This window comes from Henckelia pumila, chromosome 4 (genome assembly GCF_033568475.1).
Source record: "Henckelia pumila isolate YLH828 chromosome 4, ASM3356847v2, whole genome shotgun sequence".
In the NCBI taxonomy this organism is placed as follows: Eukaryota; Viridiplantae; Streptophyta; class Magnoliopsida; order Lamiales; family Gesneriaceae; genus Henckelia; species Henckelia pumila.
The window spans coordinates 103,442,100-103,450,925 of record NC_133123.1 but is presented as its reverse complement, the minus strand read 5'-3'; the positions used below and the strand labels follow the sequence as shown (position 1 = coordinate 103,450,925).

General features: G+C 35.8%; 1 long non-coding RNA gene across 1 annotated transcript; it reads right to left on the bottom strand.

Moving 5' to 3' along the window:
* Positions 1–3,780: 3,780 nt before the first annotated feature.
* Positions 3,781–7,493, bottom strand: LOC140866022 (uncharacterized). Its single transcript, XR_012144784.1, has 3 exons — positions 6,932–7,493; positions 4,473–4,557; positions 3,781–4,394 (listed from the first exon to the last, which is right to left on the bottom strand). It is a non-coding gene; the product is annotated as an uncharacterized lncRNA (long non-coding RNA).
* Positions 7,494–8,826: the final 1,333 nt, after the last annotated feature.

Below are 8,826 nucleotides of genomic sequence, written 5' to 3'. Positions count from 1 at the left end.
CTTACAAATTCCATATTTGCGTTTTAGTCCCTAAAAAATTCCAAAAAATGCTAAATAGACCCTGATCAAAATCAAATCGACCCTCGAATTCTTTAATCTCCGATTATCTCAAATAAACTCAATTAAGATAAATTTGGGAAGCTACAATTCTCTCCCTCTAAAAATTGATTTCGTCCTCGAAATCGCAATAATTCGATCGCATAAGATAAAAGAAATAGTCGAAGACTAAAATAAGAACTCACATCAGATAAACAAGTCTGGAAATCGCTGTCTCATATCAGATTCTGTCTCCCAAGTCACTTCCTCAACTCCGTGTTGGCTCCACTGTACTTTACTAACGGAATGGACTTGGTTCTGAGCTGCTTTTCTTTTCGATCGAGAATCTGAATCGGTCGTTCGAAGTAGTTCAACGTCTCATCAAGCTCTGCCTCATCTGGCTGAAGAACATGAGAACAAAAACTTGTTGCGTAATTTTGTGCCGCAAGTGCATGGTGTCAAGTTTTAATATAAAGTTAGTAGAGTGTCGATCCCATGAGGAATAATATAAAATTATCTAGAACTTGTAATTAAAATAGTCTAAACTTTATCTAGAAAATCAATAATTGAGAAGTTTTGCAGAAAAATAAAAATAAGCAGTGAATTTTAATAGCACGCACACAATTTTCAGATAAATGTCAATCAGAGGAAAAATGGTTTAGAGGTTTAGATTTCACCAGGTTTCGACAACAATCACTCCTAATTAACTTATTTACATGAATTCCTTTCAATTAATAACCAAGAACACTTAAGTGTATTATTCCCTCTCCCGAGTGCCAAATAATATGTATCAACTACAGTTTAATTCTAATATCCCTATTAAGAATCTAGTTGTAGTGATCTATGTAAAACAATGTTCTTTTAAAGGTTCTGTTAAAATTATACACTCTCCCGAGTTATATAAATAATTAACAGTGTTATTTTTATTGGTCCTATTCAAAATTTCCTCTCCTGAGTGCCGGATTTCAAATAAATATTACAATTCAATTATTGATCAATTAATTGAAAAGACAATCAAATTTAGAAAAATAATTAATCTAGAATTCAATCCAAAAATATCAAAAAGTTGTAAAAGCGTATCAACAGGCTACATCAACCTCTAGACTAAGAAATTTAGTTCATAATCAAAATATTGCAAAAATAAATCATGTTCATGAAACTAGACATCAAATCAATAATAATAAGTTCAAAAGAAAGAAAACAAATTTGTAGTCGATCTTCCGTGTCCGGTCGATCGATCTTCGTAGTTGTTGATTGATGTTCTTCTAGTTTTGCCCAAATTTCTCTTCTCCAAATCTCACATTTAAGCTCTCTTGATTTCTTTGGTGTTGTACGGTGGCTTCTCTTTAAATTATGTGCAAAAGAATCCCTTTTATATGTGCTTCATATCCAATAAATAAAAGCCCACGAAAGTCCGAAGGTTTCCTTCCCAAAAAAACCCAAAAAACTTACTTTCGCGATGGCGCGGGCACGCTTGAGAAGAGGGGCACCTGCACATATGATTATGTCCTCATTTTCTTCAAAATTTCTTAAACTGCGTGCCCGCGCATGTAGATAGGCGCGCCCGCGCATATGCCTCGGGTCTGAAATTCCGCATCGCGCGACAACTTTAAAAATTCATATTTCACAATCTAACCGTCGGACTGACCTTAAATTTTGACAGCAGCTTTAAAACATCCAAAAATTTATTATGAACGGTGGAGATCAGTATTTGATGCCGGAATATTTCCCAGTAATGTTCTGAATTTGGTACTCCATAATGCATCCTTTCACTTTTTCTCGGTACTTTTGCGCTCATCCTTGCAACTCACAAAAACAACAACAAATACGCATAAAATCCACTCGATACATCACAAAAGTCAAGTCAAATCATATATAAATTAAGTGCATAAATTGCACTTATCACTCATCAAGCTCTGCCTCATCTGGCTAAAGAACATGAGAAGGATCTGGGTGATACTTCCGCAACATATAGACGTGAAAGACGTCGTGAATAACAGAAAGAGACGGAGGAAGTGCAAGTCTTTAGGCAAGATAGCCTAACTTCTCAAGAATCTCATACGGTCTGATGAATCTCGGAGATAACTTCCATCTCTTTCCAAATCTGACAGTGCCTCTGAAAGGAGAAATTTTCAAAAATACTCGGTCTCCCTGATCAAAACTCAAAGGTTTACGTCGAACATTCGGATACTTCGCATGTCTATCCTGAGCTGTGTTCATTCTCGACTGAATAATCTTCACCTGCTCAAACATATCTCGAATCACATCCGGTCCCAAATCAGGTGACTCGGACACATCGTCCCAATACAAAGGAGATCGGCACTTCTTGCCGTACAAGGCTTCGAAAGTTGCCATACCGATACTCGCTTGGAAACTGTTGTTGTAAGAAAACTCAACAAGAGGTAAGGAATCTTGCCAACTAGTGCCAAAATCAAGCACTTCTGCTCGCAGCATATCCTCCAAGGTCTGAATTGTTCGCTCGGACTGTCCATTAGTCGGAGGATGATATCATGTACTCAAATGCAATCGAGTTCTAAGAGCCTCTTGAAGACTGTAACAAAAGTGAGAAGTAAATCGAGGATCTCGATAAAAAACAATCAACTTCGGCACTACGTGCAATCTCACAACATTACTGACATACAACTCAGCCATCTGATTGTGACAATACGTCATTCGGTACAGAATAAAGCAAGCAGACTTCGTCAATCTGTTGATCACTACCCAAATAGCATCTCATCCTCGAACAGATCGCGGTAGCTTCGTGACGAAATCCATCGAAATGTGATCCCACTTCCATTCAGGAACAGATAAACTGCGCAACAGACCACCGGGTCTCTTTCTCTCTTCTTTCACCTGTTGACAGTTCAAACAACGGGACACAAACTTCGTAACATCGTTCTTTATCTTCTTCCACCAGAACTGAGTCCTCATATCGTTATACATCTTTTGACCACCAGGATGAATGCTAAATCGACTGCAATGTGCCTCTCATAGAATTCGCTGTCTCAACTCAGAAACCTCGGGCACAACAACACGACTATTTACAAACAAAGAACCATCTCTAACCTGGAATTCAAACTGGTGTCCAGATCTGACTTTCTCAATCAAACTCTGAATACTCGGATCAGATCTCTGTGTCTCTTTGATCTGTACAAACCACTCTGGTTCGGCCTGAATATCAAAAACTCGGATAAACCTCCTATCTATCTCAAACTCCAAACCAAAAGTACATCAATCTTCGATCAACTGAGAAACACCAATAGTAGATAAAGATACACTACAAGAAAAAAGGCTAAAGACAACGGTTAAAAACTGTTGTTGTAGGGAGTTTAAAACTGTTGTAAAAGGCTCTGTTGTTAAAAGTCACGCTCAAAGACAACGGTTAAAAACCGTTGTCTTTGAAGGAACATACAACGGTTTTTCACCGTTGCAAAACCGTTGTCTTTTCTTCAAAGACAACAGTTTTTAACCGTTGTCTTTGAGCGTGACTTTTAACAAAAGGATCTTCAACAACAGTTTTAAACTACTACGACAAGGGTGAAAAACTGTTGTCTTTTTTCGGATAAAAAACAAAAAAAAAATTAAAATTTAATATATAATTTTTCAATATTATCAATCATTCAAAATACAAAATTCAAAAATAAAATTTAATATACAATTTCCAACATTCTAAAATAATATTTACAACAATGTGAAAAAATTTCATAAACAACCAAAAAAATAAAAAGTAACCACACTAAAAAAAAAAAAAAAAGTAGGGCAGTACAACATGAGATTTTATGCTTAGATGTTGTAAAGTGCTCCTTAACCTGCTAAGTCTCTCCACTTCTTCAGCTTTTTAGGCGTTCTTCTTCGTACTCTTGAGGACACCATATATATATATATATATATATATAGACATCCTAGTTTAGTTGTTAATTTATACCCTTAAGTTCCGTACAGTAGCTATAAACGGCAGAAATCTGAAACGCTTAGAATTTCGAACTAAAACTCAAGAAACTAACTTTTCATCAAAGTTTTATTATTCAATACCTATATTCACCGGAATACGAAGGATATATATGTTTTATGGGATTGAAATGAAAATATAGACAGAAATGGTTAACTTTTTGCCAATTGTGTGTATACAATTATATCAGTCGACATCAACATGTAAAATAGCTAACTGCCTGATCAAGAAAATACATAAAATGACCACAAGAGAGCCCAAAAAAAATATACAAAACAGAACCAACAAAGAGCTAGATAAGAAATATTTTACCACAAATCTCTCCAACACTGGAACAAGTAGTGCAAGGTTTTGCTTCGGGAGACATTTAGCAATAGAGTTTCGAAGATTAAATCAATAAATGAGAAACCTGCCCATTACACATTCACACACAAACAATTATATAGATATATTATACGTAACATAAGGGATGTGACTGCGATCTAACCTTTCTTTTGAAAGGAATGCAAGAAGAAGAGCAGCATAAGCTTCTACAATCATCACCATCATTCAGGCCCACTAGATACACTAACCTATCAAGTTAATTAAAGCTACACTACCAAAACTCATAATCAAAAAAGCATCTCAAAGGATAGCCGACAGAAAAGATACAATATGCACTTTAATGATCTCATGGAAAAAGTGTTCCAACAAAATCACATATAGTTATACAAGAATATAATAAAAGATGAAGTCACTAATAATTTACAATGCAATTAAAAATCAATATAACTAACTGAAGCTAAAATTCTTGATATTCAACTCACGATTATTTTTTTAGGTAAATAATCGGTACTATAATCCAATAAACATCGAGAAATCATAACATCTCCAAAATATCGCACCAAATTAAACAATCATAATTCATAGATCATCAAAATATACCTAAAATTCCTTCAAGTGTTGAATCTATGACATTAACACATTTATATATTAGTAATAATAGTGCGATACAAACAACAAAATTCAAAATAAATCAAGTGACCATATTCTTACTCCCGGGCAGCCTGGGCATACGACTGAGAAAGTGAAGAAACAATATGGATCCACAATGCTCATACTTCATAAAAATCAAATAGTTAAATACTTAAATATACTCAAAGCTACCAACAAACATAGATCCACACAAACATACAAGAAACCATTCTATATAGATAGCCATTTCAACCTTGATATCCAAGTGCAAACAAGAATTCTGCCATAAAATCTTCAATGATTTAGTGATTATGCAACAATTATCATTACATCTCAATTAACCGGAAAACTTACACAGCCATTACTCATCAGATGCAACAAAAGGCAGTGCTAATTGAAATAATTAGCTAATCAAACCTCTAAAAGTAATATCCAAACCAGTATAGTTTAACATTCAGGCACAATATATTAAAATAAATTTGACTTATTGTCCAAAATTAAGTGCAAGACAAAACACACAAGTCAACCCCACCATTTCAACACACAGGTTTTCAGGCAATAGAGAACTTCTTCTTCTTGACGCCAAGAGAGTAAGTGGTTGTGCAGGAAAACAAAATCGTTAACACATGCAATTCAAGTAAATGAAATTCATAGCAAATAATATCCTCAACACATAGAAGAAACTTCAAGTTAAATAGAGAGAATAATGATAAAGCCAAAAACATATTGTCCAGAAAGTTCAAGTTCTCCAGGTTGCAAATAATATTCCTGTTCCGGTTGCCCAATTGCTGCAGACAAATCAGGACACAAGTAATCATCTATGCAATTTAAAAACAATTTCCAAATCATTACTTGCCACAGAATCCATTAAAAAGAAGGTCAAGGAATAAGAACAAGTATCCAAGACTCACTTTTCTTCTAGCAACTATGGAAGAAATGTCCTATCATACAGGATGGATGACCATGTTTTTATCCTAAAGTTGTGAATGATGCTCATGTTATATTCATGATGTCATGCTAATCATATTTTGGATACGAACTTGCATTGCTACAATGATGTAGTTCTCACACTTGAGTCATAAGAAACGAGTAGAGATCAAAAGGGACTAAGTAGCAAAGGCGCTGGAAAATTTGTAGTTTAAAAAGGCAAGTGGAGGCCACTTTCATGTAAATTCAGTTAAGATTTGTGCAATAAATATATGCCTTGCTGGATCCTTTGGACAACAAGAATATACAAGAGTTTAGCAAACACAGATACCGAAAACACAAAATTTCTAAAACTATATTATATAATTAAATCTAAAATTTCGAAAAATACCAAGATCAAGGCTAAAGTATCAATTGATGTTTTAGACAAACTCAAGGTTTGTACCTACAACATTAACCCAATAAATAGTGAATAACGAGATAAAATCAAACTAAAGCTGAAATAAATCGAAATTGATTCTTACACATAAACCTTTTATCACATCTACATGGAGCTAACAAAATTCTAGAAATTATAGACACGTGTATTTTGTTTTGCTTATAGAGTGAAACTAACCATCACGAGTAAAAAGTTGTAATAGCAGCAAACAAAACAAATGAATTTCAACTTCTATTGCTTCAGGAATAATAAACGCCTAAAACAAAATTCATAAACTATTCCATATGTGAATTAATCCGAATGGCTAAATTTCTTATCATCGGCAGCCTGCAGCTTGATGAAAAACAGGCTGGAACCAAGCTCAAACTATTCAAGATCGAAGAATCTAAAACCGACTGGGAACGGAATACAAGGGCACGACGGAACTCATCGGAGAAGGTTGGTTGCGGCTGGATGCGAACGGAAATATTGGCTATGCGAACGGAAGTATCTACCCACAACCAGAAACTATAAAATCGACCAGAAATCGGTCGGAAATCAAAGAGATTCACGATCAAAAAATCATAAGTTGTTGGTACAAATATTCGAAATATCATAACTTAAAAAAAACAAAAGTAGATAATTACCTTTCACAATAATTGATATTTCTCCGTTGGTGCATCTTTTCCGTTCAAGACTCGAAAGTTAGGTCAAGACAACAGAAGAGAGAATTAGAGGGATGAGCAGCGACCGATAGGTGAGCGATTTAAGCGAAGATGCTTCTCCTTCGCTAATGGAGTCCCTTTTCCAGAGATCGTTGGAAGACCTAATCCGCCGATGAAATCCGCCCCGAGATCAAATCTACCGATCCCTTAACCAAATCAACCGTCCTCCAGAAACTTACCTACCTCTTCTCCCTACATGGAGTTTACATGTCTTGGGTAGCTTTTCACTCCATTGTGCTCTTCTCCTCACCCGCGCATTCTGACAAACGCATTGCGTACCTCTATGCTTCGCTCGCCTTCAACCCTTTTATTGCGTGATGTTATTCTCCTTCTCGCCCATCAGCTGAAAGTGGAAAGCTGTCTACGGAGCGGAGAGGGATGAGCATCGACAATTTCTTTGACGAGAGGCGATGAATCGAAAACCCTTGAAAGACCATGAAACAGAACATGAGAATGAGAGTGGGTGGGGATTTCAGATTTGAGATACCGGTGCGGGTGGTGCAAGTACATGGGCTTTACAACACAAGCCATCAATATATTTAAAAAAATAATTTTTTTAAAAAATAAAATAAAATAAAATAAAATATATAAAACTGTTATATATTCTTGAAACCATGTTAAAAGACTACGGTTCAGTAAAACTGTTGTCTTTTACTTAAAAAACCTGCTCATAGACAACGGTTATAACAAACCGTTGTCTTAGACCTATAAAAGACAACGGTTTTTTAAAAAATGTTGTCTATGAGCGGGTTTTTTTAACCTTTGACAACGTTTTTGAATAAAACCATTGTTAAAGTAAAAAATACAAAGGTTTTTTCAAAAACCGTTGTCTATTAAGTGTGGTTGAATGCAAATATTCTTGTAGTGATAGAGAACATATCTTTTGGCTCAAAGCATCGGCAATTGAATTCGATTTCCCCGGATAATATTTGATCTCACAATCAAAATCTTTCAGTAAATCTAACCATCTCCTCTGTATCATGTTCAGTTCGGACTATGAAAACAAATACTTCAAGCTCTTATGATTAGAAAAGATCTCGAAAGACTCACCGTAAAGATAGTGACGCCAGATCTTCAAAGCAAATACGATCGCAGCGAGTTCAAGATCATGAACTGTATACCGAGTCTTGTGCGGCTTCAGCTGTCTTGATTCATACGCTATCACGTGCTTATGCTGCATAAGAACACATCCCAAGCCTCGGTTAGAAGAATCGCAATAGACGGTGAAACCTCCAGTACCTTATGGAATAGAAAGAATCGGAGCACTGGTCAGTTTCTTCTTCAGATCAATAAAACTAGCCTCATAATCTGCAGTCCGGATAAAAGGCGCATTTTTCTGAGGATATGGGTAATCGGCTTTGCAATAGATGCGAATCCCTCGATGAATCGGCGATAATAACCAGCTAAACCCATAAAGTTTCGGATCTCAGGCACTGATGTTGGTCTAGGACAATTCATAACCGCTTCGATCTTGCTGGGATTGATAGAAATCCCATCTCCAAAAATAATGTGACCGAGGAATACAACTCGGTCCAACCAGAACTCAAACTTAGACAACTTGGCAAACAACTGTTTAGCCCGAAAAAACTGCAAGAAAATCCTCAAATGATCTGCATGATCAGTATGACTCTTCGAGAAGATAAGGATATCATCAATGAACATAATAACAATCTCATCCAGATAATGCTGAAAGATACGGTTTATCAAAACCATAAAGACTGCTGGAGCATTAGTAAAACCGAACGACATGACTATAAACTCAAAATGGCCATACCTCGTTCTAAACTCAGTTTTAGGAACATCCTCATCACAAACCC